This window comes from Manis javanica, chromosome 8, assembly GCF_040802235.1.
Source record: "Manis javanica isolate MJ-LG chromosome 8, MJ_LKY, whole genome shotgun sequence".
Classification (NCBI taxonomy): domain Eukaryota; kingdom Metazoa; phylum Chordata; class Mammalia; order Pholidota; family Manidae; genus Manis; species Manis javanica.
Window position 1 is genome coordinate 64,054,116 of NC_133163.1, and position 13,918 is coordinate 64,068,033.

Genomic DNA, 13,918 nt, shown 5'->3' on the forward strand with positions numbered 1-13,918 from the left:
TCTGTTCTCTGCTTCTCTCTTACCAGCTGGTGGCTGTCACTAATTCTTGGCATTCCTTGGCTGGTAGATGCACTGCTCCAATCTCTGCCTTCGACTCTATGTGCTGTCCCCACCCCACCCCCCACCGTGAACAGGTCTCTGTAATAATCTGTTTTGGTCTCATAAAGCTACTTGTCATTGGATTCAGGGCTCCCCGTAATCCAGAATGGTCTCCTCCAGAGATCTTTACCTTCATGACATCTGCAGAGGCCCTTTCCACAAGTAAGATTCTGGGTGGATGTATCTTTTTAGGGGACACCATTCAATCGGTACAAAAAGGTACACATGTGTTTATTGCTGATTACTCGGTTGACCATGTAGTGCTTAATAAGCAACAAAGCAGGGGTACTCAGAGGCAGGGACTGATTTTTTTTTTTTTTTGGAAAGAATTTGATTTAAAAAAGCAAAGTTCTTGTGGAAAAAGTTATGATTTAGGATTGTTGTAAATTCTAATTTCATATTGAAGTGGGAGAAAGAAATCATACTCTCAGTGCCCAGGGTCTCTAAATATGTTAGTCAGTATATTTAGTGAATTATAAATAGCTCAGGATGGTTGGAAGGTGGAACATGGGAGTATTTTTTTGTTTTTGGGTGGTCGTTTTATTCTGTTTTGTGTCATGTAATTGTTGAGGCCACTGGTGACCTCAGCAGGAGCAACCACTGTATTGTTAACATTGGTGGGTTGGGGGTGAGGATTGAATAAGGTGAGAAGATTGTTAGTGTGGAAGTCTTTTGCAGAAAGCTTGATTGTGAGGTGAGAGGGAGACTTAGGGATCTCAGAGATGTGGTCTGTGACCTTAGAAGGTTAATTACTAACCTGATGTTGGCCTGTGAATGCTACAATTAGCTTAGAACTTCTTAGGGATGGTATCCACTGATGATGTGTTACACAGTGCAGACTGGGCTTGCTAACCAGGCCCTAAGCATCCCTCCAGGTGCCCTCATGCCCTGGATAAAACAAGGCCACCCAAGAGCTTGACATGCAGAACACTCATGGAAACCTGAGGGTGCCATGCCAATGCCCTCTCTGTCCTTTGTATGCTGTTTTCCCCTGCCTGGATGTCCTTCTTCCTTGATAACCTACTTATTTTAGATGGAATATTCTGTTTGTTCTACCCTTTCCCCGTGAAGTTGCTCATTCTTTAGAACTCCCATAGCTCCCTTAAATTATGTACATAACACTTACCATGGTACTATATGGAATTCCTAAACTGTCTGCCTCTTCCATTAAATTGTTTAGATCAGAATCCCTGTCTTTTCTTTTTCCAGTTCTCAGCTCCTCACACAGTGTGGGACATTCAGTATGGACTCAGTAACTGTTTACTGAGTAAATGAGTTTTCAATTGATATGTTACCATTCAAACATTAAGTGTGTGTGAGAGGGGCCACTGCTAGACATTAAGCAAAGGAATTCAGTCAGTAAAGAGCAAGAGGGAGGGAAACATGGCAGACTAGTTATCAGCAGCCATTACCCTCTTCCATTACTACTAGAATCCAGATTTTGTCCAGGTACACACCTTCTTCCAAGCAGCCACGTGCCTTAGAGGAAACTCACTCTTCCCCAGCCCAGGCGTGGGTCTGAGTGGTCTGAAGTTAATCACATTCCTGTTGCGAGTGGTTGATCTGGGAACGGGCATATAGCATCTCACCCGATTCTGGCCAGTGAGGTACAGGAGACTTCTGAGAAATGTTTCCTTTCTCCTAAGAGAATAAAGAGATGTTGTCTCTCCTTTCTCAGGGCATTGTCTTGTCTGCAGAGGTCACCTGGAAATACAAAAGCCGCCTTGTCGTCAGCCTGAGGGGGATGGCAGAGCAGGAAGATGGTAAGAGTCTGCGTCTGTAATGTCATGGCTGGGCCACCGAAGCTGCTACTCAAACCCCTGTCCCATGAGAATTACAGTTAGCGCAGTTAATGCATTTCCTTATTGTTTAAAGTTATGTGAATCTGTCTCTGTGGCTTGAAGTCAAAAGCAATTTTAACTGAAACAATTTTCCATATGGTAAGTATGAATGAAATAAAACTTGATTTTAAAGTGATGGCCATAGAACCCAAAGAACATGTTCCTTGTGTCCCTGTTATGCACTAGGATTTGGAAAAGTGAAATACTGTATTTCCATGGTCATCTCCTTAAGCCCAAGGTTATTTCATTTATTTGACCATGGCACTCAGATGGTAGAGGCTAAATTCTTTTCCTGGAAGATTAAGAAAAAGCTGGTCATGAGCTATCCGAAGGAAAGTAAATAAAGTGGTAAGACACAGACAGGAAACTTTGTTTCCACTGGATCACGGACTCTGAGGAAAAGCCACGGAGAAGTACCTGAAGTTTTAAAAATTGAAGTACAATTAATTTTAGTTAAGTTTTGAAAAGCTGAAACATGTGCCACTGGCACATAAACAGAGAAATGAAACAGAATAGAAAATCAAGAAGTAGAACCAAATACCTCCTGGGATTTAACATTTGGTGAAGGTCTTGTTTCAAATCAGTGGGGAAAACCAGATGTTTTCCCATGGTGTTTGGACAACAGGGTAGCCAGTTATAATAATAAAGTTGAAGCCATAACTCACACCTTGCTAGAGGAGGTCCAGGTGGGTCGCGGGTTTTACATTAAAATATGAAAAGAAATATGAAAGATTTTCTTGTAATTTATTATTGAAGAAAAAAAACCCTTTAAAATATGACACGAATTACAGCAGTCATAAAAGATTGAAAAATTCAACCATGATTTTAAAATGCCTGCATGCAGAAATAACCATAAGCAGAGTCAAAGTCAAAGGACAAATTAGCAACTGTATTTGCAACTCACTGCTACACAATCAATAAGAATAAGACCAACAACTCAATAGAAAAATGGTTAAATAAAGGATATTGTGTTAGGTGACATGGATCGACAATTTGTCAATATCAAAATTACAAATATATGTAATTTTTTATTCAGCAATTCTACTTATAGCAATTGTTTATAGTAATTCTATTACATAAATAGTAACAATTCTGTTAAATTACAGATATACTCCTATATGTGTAAATCACTTTCTGAATAAGGTTAATCACTGCAGCATTGTTTGCAGTATCAAAAAACTGGAAATAATGGAAATGAACATCAATGGGGGAGTGGTTAGACAATGATGCTACGTTAATATCATGGAATACTAATCATCATGAAAAGAGGCTGAGGAGCTCTTTGTGTACTGGTATACAGTCTTTTCTAATACACATTAAGACAAAAAAGCAAATTATTGAACAGAATAGTGAGTTACCATTTGTATATATAAAAGATGGTGGGGGTGTCTTACACAAATCCCCTTGCGTATTTCTGCAAGGTAAAGGAGGGGAGGAGGTCAGTGACCCTGAAGCCGGTGGAGGGGAAACTGGGTGGCTGGAGCATGTGGGTGGAAGGGAGACTTCACAGTATATAACTGTGTACCTTTTGACTTATGAACTCTGTAAATGTACTACCTGTTTCAATTCTAAAATAAATAAATTACACTTCGAGTCTTTGAAATAGAAATAGATAACCTATAATGCATTAAAAATGAAAACTGAAAATGAGGAACTGTAAATCAGATTAAATAAATACAGGGCACCCATAGTCAGCCTGAGGAGGGCCTAGCATCTCCACCATTTTCAGCTCCCTACCAATCTCATATAGACTGGGGCTGGATTTATCAGCCCTCAGCTCCCTCCCCACCACTCCCATTCTTCCTGCCCTAAGGTCTGGCTGCCTGCCTGGGATTCGCCTCTGTGCTTCTCTGTCTTCTTCACACCCAGGGCAGAGCACTGAGCTGAGGGCATCCTGTATTTCCCCAGTGGGCACAACCGATGGGTGCCATTGTTTGTCTGAAGGGTGGAAGGGTAGTTAAGATACTTAATTTTGGAAAATTAGACAAAAGCAGAGGAAAACAAAGCAGGTCAAGGTAGGAGTTTTCACCTGCAGAGTACTATACTTGGGCAGGTGAGAGACAATGATAGCAAATCAATAGACAGAAGGAGAACCACCCACTCATCACACTTTGGCTGAGTTTTCCTCTCCCCAGAGTTCTGTAGCGGATGCCTTATTAACATCAGAGGAGATATAAGGACATGTTATATTCAATCCTGACTATTGAAGTGAAAAGATAGAAAATGGGAAGTGTGGAGAATGAAAACCAATTGCATTCTTTAATTTTAGTCATCCCATTCCTGGAGCATATTGAATACTACTTTGGGTTCTTTCATTGTTCAGGTTATTAATAACAAAGAGCCAAAGTATCTCACATTTCTAAAGAGTCTTTCATCTCAAAGGAGCCAATATAACTACTAATTCAGTTACCTGAACTACATTTAGTAATTATTTGAGGATCACTTCACCCAGGGGTGAATTTCAATGAGTTGTGTGACACAGCCAACAGTCACTTCATTCTCCAGTCAGTGCAAAAGAAAAATGAATAGCTAATGGTGACGTCCTCCTGAAGGATTTACCCAGTGAAAACTTTAGGGAAATGGATGCTAAAAGAATGTAATTAACTGCCCAAAATTAGTACCTCCAATCTTACTCAAGGTTTCCTGACCTCTTTACTAGAGTCAGGGTGGAGAGGTATCTTATCTCAGAATGGGACTCTGTAGCAGCTGAGAGACCTGTGAAGAGCAGCCACTCCATTGCTATATATTTTTGAGTGATCATAAATGTAACTGTGTTTTTAATTTGTTTCCACATATTCACTGTGAGAATATAGAAATACAACTAATTTTTTGCATGTTGATCTTGTATCTGCAACCTTGCTGAACTTTAAAGATTCCTTTGGATTTCTGTGGAGAGCATAATGATATCTGCAAATAGAGGCAGTTTTAGTTTAATTTTATTGTTTATGTGTCTTTTTTTGCCTTATTGAGTTGGCTAGATCACAGTGGAATAACAGTGGTGAATGCTGACATCCTTGCAGACATCTTTACCTTGTACTTGATCTTAGGCGAGAACCATTCAGTCTTTCACAACTAAATATAATGTTAGCTGTAGGTTTTCTGTAGATGTACTTTATCAAATTGAGGAGGTTTCCTGCTATTCTTAGATTTCCAAGAGTTTTTTTTTAATCACGAATATGTGTTGAATTTTATCAAATGCTTTTTCTGCATTGGTTGAGACAATCACATGATTTTTTCCTGTTTATTAATATGGTGAGTTACACTGATTGATTTCTGAACACTGAACAAGACTTGCATCCTGTGAACAGCAGTCATTCCAATACTACCTCATTTTAAAGTTTATTTATAAGGACTAGTGTCTCAGTTGTTGACCCTGTTTTTTGGAGGGAGAGGTTTATGTGCTTAAGAAGCTAGAGCTCTTTCAGTCAAGGGTGTGTGGCTTGATCCACCTTACTGAGTCCAACAAGGCTCCTTTCTCCCTTCCATTTACTCTTGCTATCCAGACAGCAGGAAACTGGTGCCAGCATGAAGGTGTCCAATATCCATACAGCTGGTCATCAGACAGTGTAACATGGAATCTGGTCACTGCAAAAGCTTGTGTATTGGGGAGCATGCTCATTGGTCACCATTGTCCCAGAAAGAGTGACTTTCACTTCTCTTCTGCATGCCAGATAGCATATAAGTAAATTTTAATGGCAGAAGGTAAATTATATCTAAAATCCTAGCAGAAAAAGAGATGGGAAAATATGGTTTTAAGCCTTCCAGCCCTTATGATCCACAGGGGAGCACAGAGGTGGGAATGGATGCTGAGGGCCAAGAGACAATATTTAGCGTGTGGCTAAATATTGCCTCACTGACACTAATAGGAACCAGAGACCTTCCATCTACTCTTCATAATTACTTTCTAAATTTCTTCTCTTAATTTTTAACATCATATTTCCTCATTCATCATATTTCCCATCATCATTCAACAGCCCACTCAGAAGGATGTCTTTGCAGAGGTTGATTTGGAGTGGGAGAGAAGAGTGGAAAAAGAAAGAGGTAAGAAGCAATGTAAATAGAATATATTCTATTTTAGTGATCTATCTGAATGAGCTGTGTTTGTGTGTTGGAGATGTTTGAGAATGTGAGAAGGGAAGGCAGACAGAGCCTGACTATCCCCAGAAGAATCTAGGTTTTGGCAGCTGGGAGTGTTCAGAATGGGCACATATGTTGGTTGGAGAGAGTGTGCAGCATGAGCAATGGTTAAAGACAAAGGCTCCCGAGAGACCTGGGGCTCAGCAGTGAGACATGACCCCCATGAAGTGAGAGAAACAGACAGGCAGTGATCCTGCTCAGAGAAACAGCCCAGGACAAGCTGCAGCTTGATTGGTAAGGGAAAGTTGAAATCAAGCCATCTGGGAAAGAGGATTTAGATTTAGGGTCTGGAATTGCTCCAGGGAGTCTGGTCATGTGGGAACCAGCCCTCGGCCCTCAGCCATTCCTCAGCCCTCAAGTGTTTCTTATTTGAGGTGGCATAGTCTGCAGGGAAGCCTTCTACAATCAAAGCGCCCTGGTTGTATCATTTTTGGGGAATCTGAAGCTATTCCTATAATGAGTGAGTGTTCAGCCGGACAAAGGCTGATTTCCAAGGTCCCAAGATCCTTGTGATTTATCTCTTTGCCAGGGCCCAGGTGAGGTGTTCTCCTAAGAGACAGCTTGATTACAAGTCAAAGTGACAGGAAAGGTCCAGGACTTTCCTTTCTTAATTCTCAAGTGGGAACTTTTTCCCACGTAGAAGGCTCCTGGTCCCTTGGGTAAGTAAGGACACTGAGTCTGATGGGTCAGAGAGGAGGTCAAGGCTGTGGGAGGTGACGAGAATCACTGAGTGATGAGATACCTTCCCAGCAGGCGCTGCTCCCAGGTGCCTGCAGTCCCTATTTAACACTTCGGAGAGCAGCTGCACACCACTCTGTCTCATTAATTATTCTTCAGGGGCTTCGAGCACAGCATGAAGGCAGCAGGGAGCACTGATTTTATTCCTGTGCGGATCAGGGTGTTTGGCACTGGTTGGTGGCCCCAGACTGCTTCCCTAGGCTGGTCTATAGGTGTGGGATATTGGGCTCAAGAAGGATCCAACTGTCATAACCAGATTCATTGGCAATGTTGGAAAAATATCTCAGGAGCAGAGGTACACCCCAGTGCCCTCACCTATGAAGAACTAAACATTTTTCTATGCCAGTGATTTACAAATTATTTTAGCCTTAAATTCTTCTTTTTCCTCCAAGTGAAATCTTACTTGGAAATTCAATACAAAAATCAGAAGAGGAGCTGTTCTGATTGAATATTGGTGGAGTTCAGATATCCATGTATTTACCCCCTTACTTCTTTGAACTACTTCCGAAAACATTTTCAGGGTTTCAATAAACAGAATTTTAAAGCTACTATACTCTGTGTTCTTTAAAGCTGGTAAGTACTCTTACTCAATTTTAAAGAAGAAGAAACTGAGGCACGAAGGGGCTAAGAACTTCCTTTGCTAAGACCATGCCAGGAGTTTGTTTTAGTCAGGAACTGTACTTGGCGTCTGACCATGGGTTTTAGTAATTCAGGGCTTTATTTTCGTCTTATCTAATAAGGAAGTAAGGGCTGATGGGTGGGGCCATGAGGTTTTTGGGTGCCTGAGCCCTTTACAGCTCACCATTCCACAGTCCTTAGGCTGCCTCCTCATCCCATGCTTATAGTATAGTTTCTAGAGCTCCAGCCATTTGATCTGCATCTGGAAGATACAGACAGAGGGACAGAAGTCAGCCGATCCTGAGCTGTCCTGCCAGCTGGGTACCAGTCCCTTTTTATTTTTTATTTTTTAATTTTAATTAATTTATTTTTTATTAAGGTGTCATTGATATACAATTTTTATGCTCAGGTTTCACATGAGCAACCTTGTGGCTACTACACTCCCCCCTATTATCAAGTCCCCTATTATCAATACCCCATTATAGTCACTGTCCATCAGCGTAGTAAGATGCTATAAAGTCACTACTTGTCTTCTCTGTGCTATACTGCCTTCCCCATGCCCCCCTGTATTATGTGCGCTAATCATAATACTCCTTAATCCCCTTATCCCTCCCTTCCCACCCACCCTCCCCAACCCCTTTCCCTTTGGTAACTGCTAGTGCATTCTTGGGTTCTGTGAGTCTGCTTCTGTTTTGTTCCTTCAGTTTTTGCTTTGTTGTTATACTCCACAGATGAGGGATATCATTTGGTACTTGTCTTTCTCTACCTGGCTTATTTCACTGAGCATAGTACTGGGTCAGTCCCTTTTAAGGGAATTTTCTGGAAAGCCTGATATCTTTTACTTACATCTTACATAAATTGTAAAAAAAATGTAAGCTGGGAATACTGTCACTCTGTCAATCCAATCCAATAGAGGACTTCTGCCTGTGAGGAAGGGAAGAATTGATATTGGGTGGGTAACTTATGTTCTGCCAGGTCCATGATGCCCATACCCTTTAAGTGACGATGTGTCCTGGATTTTAGAGGAAGAAACTGAGGCATGAAGGGGCTAAGCAGTTCCTTGCTAAGACCATGCCAGGAGTGTGAATGCAAATGTTTAATGCAAGTTTAAATGCAGATAAAAATGCCACCATGCGCATCACATTCTGATGTAATCTTCACAACAACCATGTGGTGTGGGCATTTATCATGGAATTCTCTTGCTTTTGTTTGGAGAGCCTACCTAATACCTCTTCCCCAATTGCAAATCATCTGCCTGTTCTCCTAATAAACCCACAAAGTCAATATTTCAGCACCTAAATGAATGTTTTTCCTATTCAGAAGAGGCTCAAATAGCCTTTGCCAATTCCATTTGTCCTGAATTTTATTTTAGAAAATGAAGTGTTCATAAAATAACCTAATTTGCTATTTACTCAAATTGCTTGACACATGTAATATTTAAAAATATTCTACTTATTCTGAATTCTCTTCTGGTGGCAGATGGGAATGTATAGGTTAGAGATATGTGGGGTTTGTGACCAAAAGTCAGAGAGAGATTATCCTTCACGGCACAGTGATCTCCACCATTGACCCTTTACCACACAAGGGTCTTTACTAGGTTCTCAGTGAAGCATTGTCGTGGCCCGTGTGCTTTCCTGTCCACCTGTCACAGATGATGGGTCAGTATGGGTGCGTGGTGAGCCGCCACTGCCTGTGGTGTGAGGAGGACAAATAGTGGCCATGGACTAGAAGCATCTGGACTCAGCTCCACCTCTTACCAGGGGCATGACCACGACCATTAGACAAACCACTTCCTTACTTCAGGCTGTGGCTCCCTCTGTGGTAAAAAGAGGGGATTGGACTAGATGAGCTCTTCCAAGTCAAACACTCTGATACTGTATCTCCTGCTCCTGCCTGCCTTCCTTTGCCCTCACTTGGATTGGAATGTGACATACAAATGCTGCCAGTCACTGTGCAAAGACTCTTCAAAGTCATCTGTCCTTCTTCTTCTATTAAGAAGAATTGTGATAAAAACCAGCCTGTTTTCTTTAAGTTTTACTGAAGATTTGCTTTCCAGACTCTAGATTTTCCTAATGTAGGTCTTTTAACTAAAATGCCCATTTGCTCTTGCCCTATTGATTGTATGGTTTTGTCTGGCTGTTCATAGGAAAACCAGACAAAATCAAAGTTGTGATGGGGTGAAGAGCATTTTCTAAATGAAGATATGGGATCCAGATTGCTCATTGTCTATTCATGAATTCACTTATTAGCTCAGTCAGTCAGAAAACCTGGGCACCTGCTATGTGCAAGTCACTGCACAGAAAATATGGGCTCCCACACTGACCTGATCTGTAGTGCAGATAAAAATGCCACCATGTGCATCACATTCTTATTTAATCTTCACAACAAACATGTGGTATAGGCATTTATCATGGAATTCTCTTGCTTTTGTTTGGAGAGGCTACCTAATACCTCTTCCCCAATCACTTATTCACCCCATACTGGGGACACCTACTATGTGCTAGGCACTAGGGATATGACTGAATGAGGCAGAAAGTGTTTATCTTACAGGCCTGTCAACTTGTAAATCATAGTGTCCTGTCTACACCCAAGTACATGACCCAAGCCTAGCCCATCATTAAACTTCATGTCTTTTTTGACAGTTCTGGGCTGGGGGTTGGGAGCATGACCCAAGTAGGGGCAGCTACAATCATTATATACCAAATGATCCAATTCTGGTTGCTGGAAATGAGAGGGCTTCTTTGTATTCATTTGAACTCTAGGTTCAGATGAGTGTGGTACACATCCCATTATGTAATAGTTTCCAGTTTCATCAGTGAATAAAGTCTGCTTTTGCTAAGCTATTAGTTTGAACCATATAAATCTGCCATTTTTGTGGATTGGATGTCAACAATGTCATCTGCCTTAGCTTAACTGCTGCCTGCAATTGGAAGGGTCCTGACTAATATGGTAGTGTTCTCCTCTGCAACTGAGATGAGGAAGAGGAGGCTAGGAGTGTTAATGGACCCAAGGTCGTTCAGCTGTTGAGCACAGCAAGATCTAATACGCAGGTGGCTTCAAGTCCATATTGTTGATTACTCTGGTACAAGTGCCATGAAGTCAGACAAGGACTGCTACTCATGGGGTGGTCCACAGGCAGTTGCCGGTCAGGTCCATGAGGAGAGAAGTATTGAACCAGTATGTTCAAATTCAAACCAAGTATGTCATTAAGCACATTCTTTACAGTTCAGCTGTCATTTTTTTTAATAGCAACACTTTCTCACTGAAGTAAGCAGTGCATTGATTTAGATTCTGGCGCAGGCTCCTTACCCACCCTGGACCGACATTGGACTGTTTTGCAGGCTGGCACTTAGAGGGGCCCTGATAAGGGGGATGCTTGGGTTTGCTGCCCAGCTGACAACTGACCTCCAGTCTCTGGGGGCTTCCACAGGAGCTGCGTCTATACCACGGGACCCTGACCCCCTCTTCTGATAGTCATAACTGATTTGTTGAGGTCATTTGTTTGAACCAATCTGGGCCAACCAGGTTTTCTTGTCTAAGAATACAGAATCTTAAAAAAGGAAACAGAGGAACCAGATTTTAGTTGCTGAGCTAGAAAAAAGGCAGAATAAGCCTAGAAACTCTTGTTTTCATTTCCTGGAACTGTAGTGGTTGTTGTACTTCTGAGGTGTGGCTATTCAAGTCTTCCTTACATTTTGTAAGATTACTAAGATCCTTTCAGGTAAATTCCCTTTTGTCTAAGCTAGCTTAAATAATTCTTTTGAAAAATATAGGGAAAACCACATGACTCAAGATTCTGTTTATAGTTCCATTATTTGCTAGCCCATATGAAACGGCTCCCTGCAATTCTAGGCCTCAGTAATAGCTGGAAACATTACTACCTGAGCTGGGGGACCCACTGTGAAATGGAAACCAAGATGTACATAATTAATTATTCCTGGTTACTAAAGACTCTGATAAAGACCAACAAAGACATCTTAATTAAAGCAAATAAATAATCAACCTTTGTCTGTTTAACTATAGATAATAGAATCCAAATGAATTAGCTCATTGCTAACATTCAGAACATTCCTACTTTGGGGCCATGGCACTGACGTCTGCCCATCTAGCTGGCTTTAAAGAATGACCATTGCTCTGGGAAAACAAGCATCATCTCAACCAGCTAAATTCAAATAACAGATCTTTGAATTCAAACTTGTTTTGGGAAAAAAATATGGAAGCGACATAAGCTGAATCCTCTTGTGACTTGGCTCTATCTTTTTAGAAGTAATACTTGATTAAAAAAATAGTATTTTGTCTCCTGAGATCCTCTCACTACTTGAAGTTGCAAGTCCTGATAGAGGCAAGTCCCTTCCAACTTGGTGAGGGAAGCAGGGCCGACGGAGGTTTGAAGATGCATCTTCAGCAGCTGGCAGTGGCTGCGTGGAGTGACAGCAGGAGGAGAGAGGACACAAGCACCATGCACCTGTGTCTTACTGCAGGGGATAAAGAGATGTGCTGGAAGTGCTGGGGGAAGCTTCATAAACCTGAGGCTTTCATCATTTATTTCTGAATCCAGACAATTGTCTCCTACATGCTGACCTAGAACTTCTGTGACCTTGATTCTGAATGGGTTAATCTATTTTTAAAGGGTATCCAAATGCTATTAAGATAATTCTTGCATTCCTTTGCTTTCTATTTAAAAATTAAAATGCTTAAAGTAATAGCTATCTCTGCCAGGATAGCCAAGAGGATCACCTACAAATGCTCTCTGAATAGAAAAAAATTTGAACCTGAGATTCAAATATCCATGCTTATAATTCTCCACATTTAAAACCTCTTCTTAGGCTGTCTCTGTTTAAAACCTAATGATTTAGGTGCAGAGTTCTTTTTTCTTAATTGCATTGCTGGACATATATTAGGCATAATCTATAAGACTCTCAATGTTACATCATATATCCAGTATTTTTTATTGTACAAAATTTCAGGGCTAATTTAAGTTTAAACTCTTTATTTTAGAAAATCAGTAACAGCAACTAATTAGCACATCTCATTCTGGATGTATTTGCCAACCAATTTCAGAGACTCATTTGCCTGTTAAGAGATTTTATTGAACACCAGCACCACAGACTCTCCTTTTTTTCTAGTAAACAGCTCATGCTTATTATCTTATTACAGGAATGCCACTGGTTAAATCAGGCTCTGAATATAAATAGCCATATTACTGCCATCAGGCATCAATGTTTATTTAGTGGCTGTGAGTCATGCATACCTCTTTGATTGGGTTTAGAATGAGCCGTTGCAGTTTTTGTTCAAAAAGGTTATTTGCAAAGGCTACAGAAGTATCAGTTAGATTAAACATGAAATTAATCAGTGTGGATTTTATCAGCCATTTCTGCCACCAAACACCAGGTGTCAAGAGCATGTGCAAATGAGGGCTGAACATAATGAAGCTGGGGGACAGCTTAGTAGGGAGGTCAGGAGAGACCCCAAGAGGTCTACCATGCTCGTAGGGAGAGATGGAGTGAGGAAAGAGGGCGAGAAGGAGGAAGGAGGGAAGGAAATATTGAAGGCCTGTTGAAGCATCTGGAGCTCCTTGGCAGCTGCACGTGACGTTTCACAGCACAGTAAGTGGAGTGGGAGGTTATCTGAGTTAGACTGAGCTCTGCCCTGCCCTGCCCAGTGATCTTTAGAAAATGACTTAATGCATACACACATTACAGAGCCTGCATATATAACATAGGCTAAACTTGAACGAAAGGCCGAGAAAGCGCATTTTTCGCCTCAACATTCTTTAGACTAAAAATATCAGAGATAGACCCAAGATAGCTGTCACATGGTTTTAGTTGATGAAACTATATTGGAGGTGATGTGGCCCTGTAACAGGAAGACTAACATGTCAGGCCCATGTGGTGGCCTGTGCATAATTATGATGTACTCTGTTTAGTACTGTGGTGATTGCCACTGTAAACTCTTGGTGATCTCATGATCGGCCTGGCCCTCATCACTGCTCATGCCATGAGCCACTCTCCCTGCATGGTCCTCAGTGCCTATTTCTAATGTTTCCCACCATCATCAAGCCTCTGACTCACCAGCCTCCTATTCCTCTTTCTTCCAATGATCATTGGAACTTTAATGAAAATAAACTTACCTACATTCACACTGATCTTCTCCTTCTCTCTGATTCTCATCCCAGGGAACATCTTCCCTCTTATAGCAGGTAAACCTTCTACCTGTGATTCAGATCCCGTTTCCTTCCAGGTCTTTTTCCATCTAGAATCTTCCATTCATCCCTCTCAACTAGCTCCTTCCTATCAGCAGATTCAAGTGCTTAGTCTTTCCATATTAGCAAAAATCCACCTTCAACAGAACCCCTCTTTAGGAATCTTCCTTCCTTGTCACAGAAAAGCTTCTTGAAAGAATTGTCCATCTAGAATTCCTACTTCCTGAGGTTCCACTCTTCCTTGAGTTAGGTTCTCTGAGAGACTCTGACATGGATTTTTTTG

The 13,918-nt window shown here is 41.3% G+C and overlaps 1 long non-coding RNA gene across 8 annotated transcripts in view; it reads left to right on the forward strand.

The window, feature by feature from the left end:
* Nucleotides 1-13,918, forward strand: part of LOC108385644 (uncharacterized) — a 135,657-nt gene that overhangs the window by 4,098 nt on the left and 117,641 nt on the right. For all 8 annotated transcript variants that reach the window (XR_012120569.1, XR_012120570.1, XR_005056303.2 and 5 more), the window contains exons 2-3: nt 1,778-1,862; nt 5,915-5,981. This is a non-coding gene — a long non-coding RNA (uncharacterized lncRNA). The remainder of the gene's footprint in view (nt 1-1,777; nt 1,863-5,914; nt 5,982-13,918) is intronic.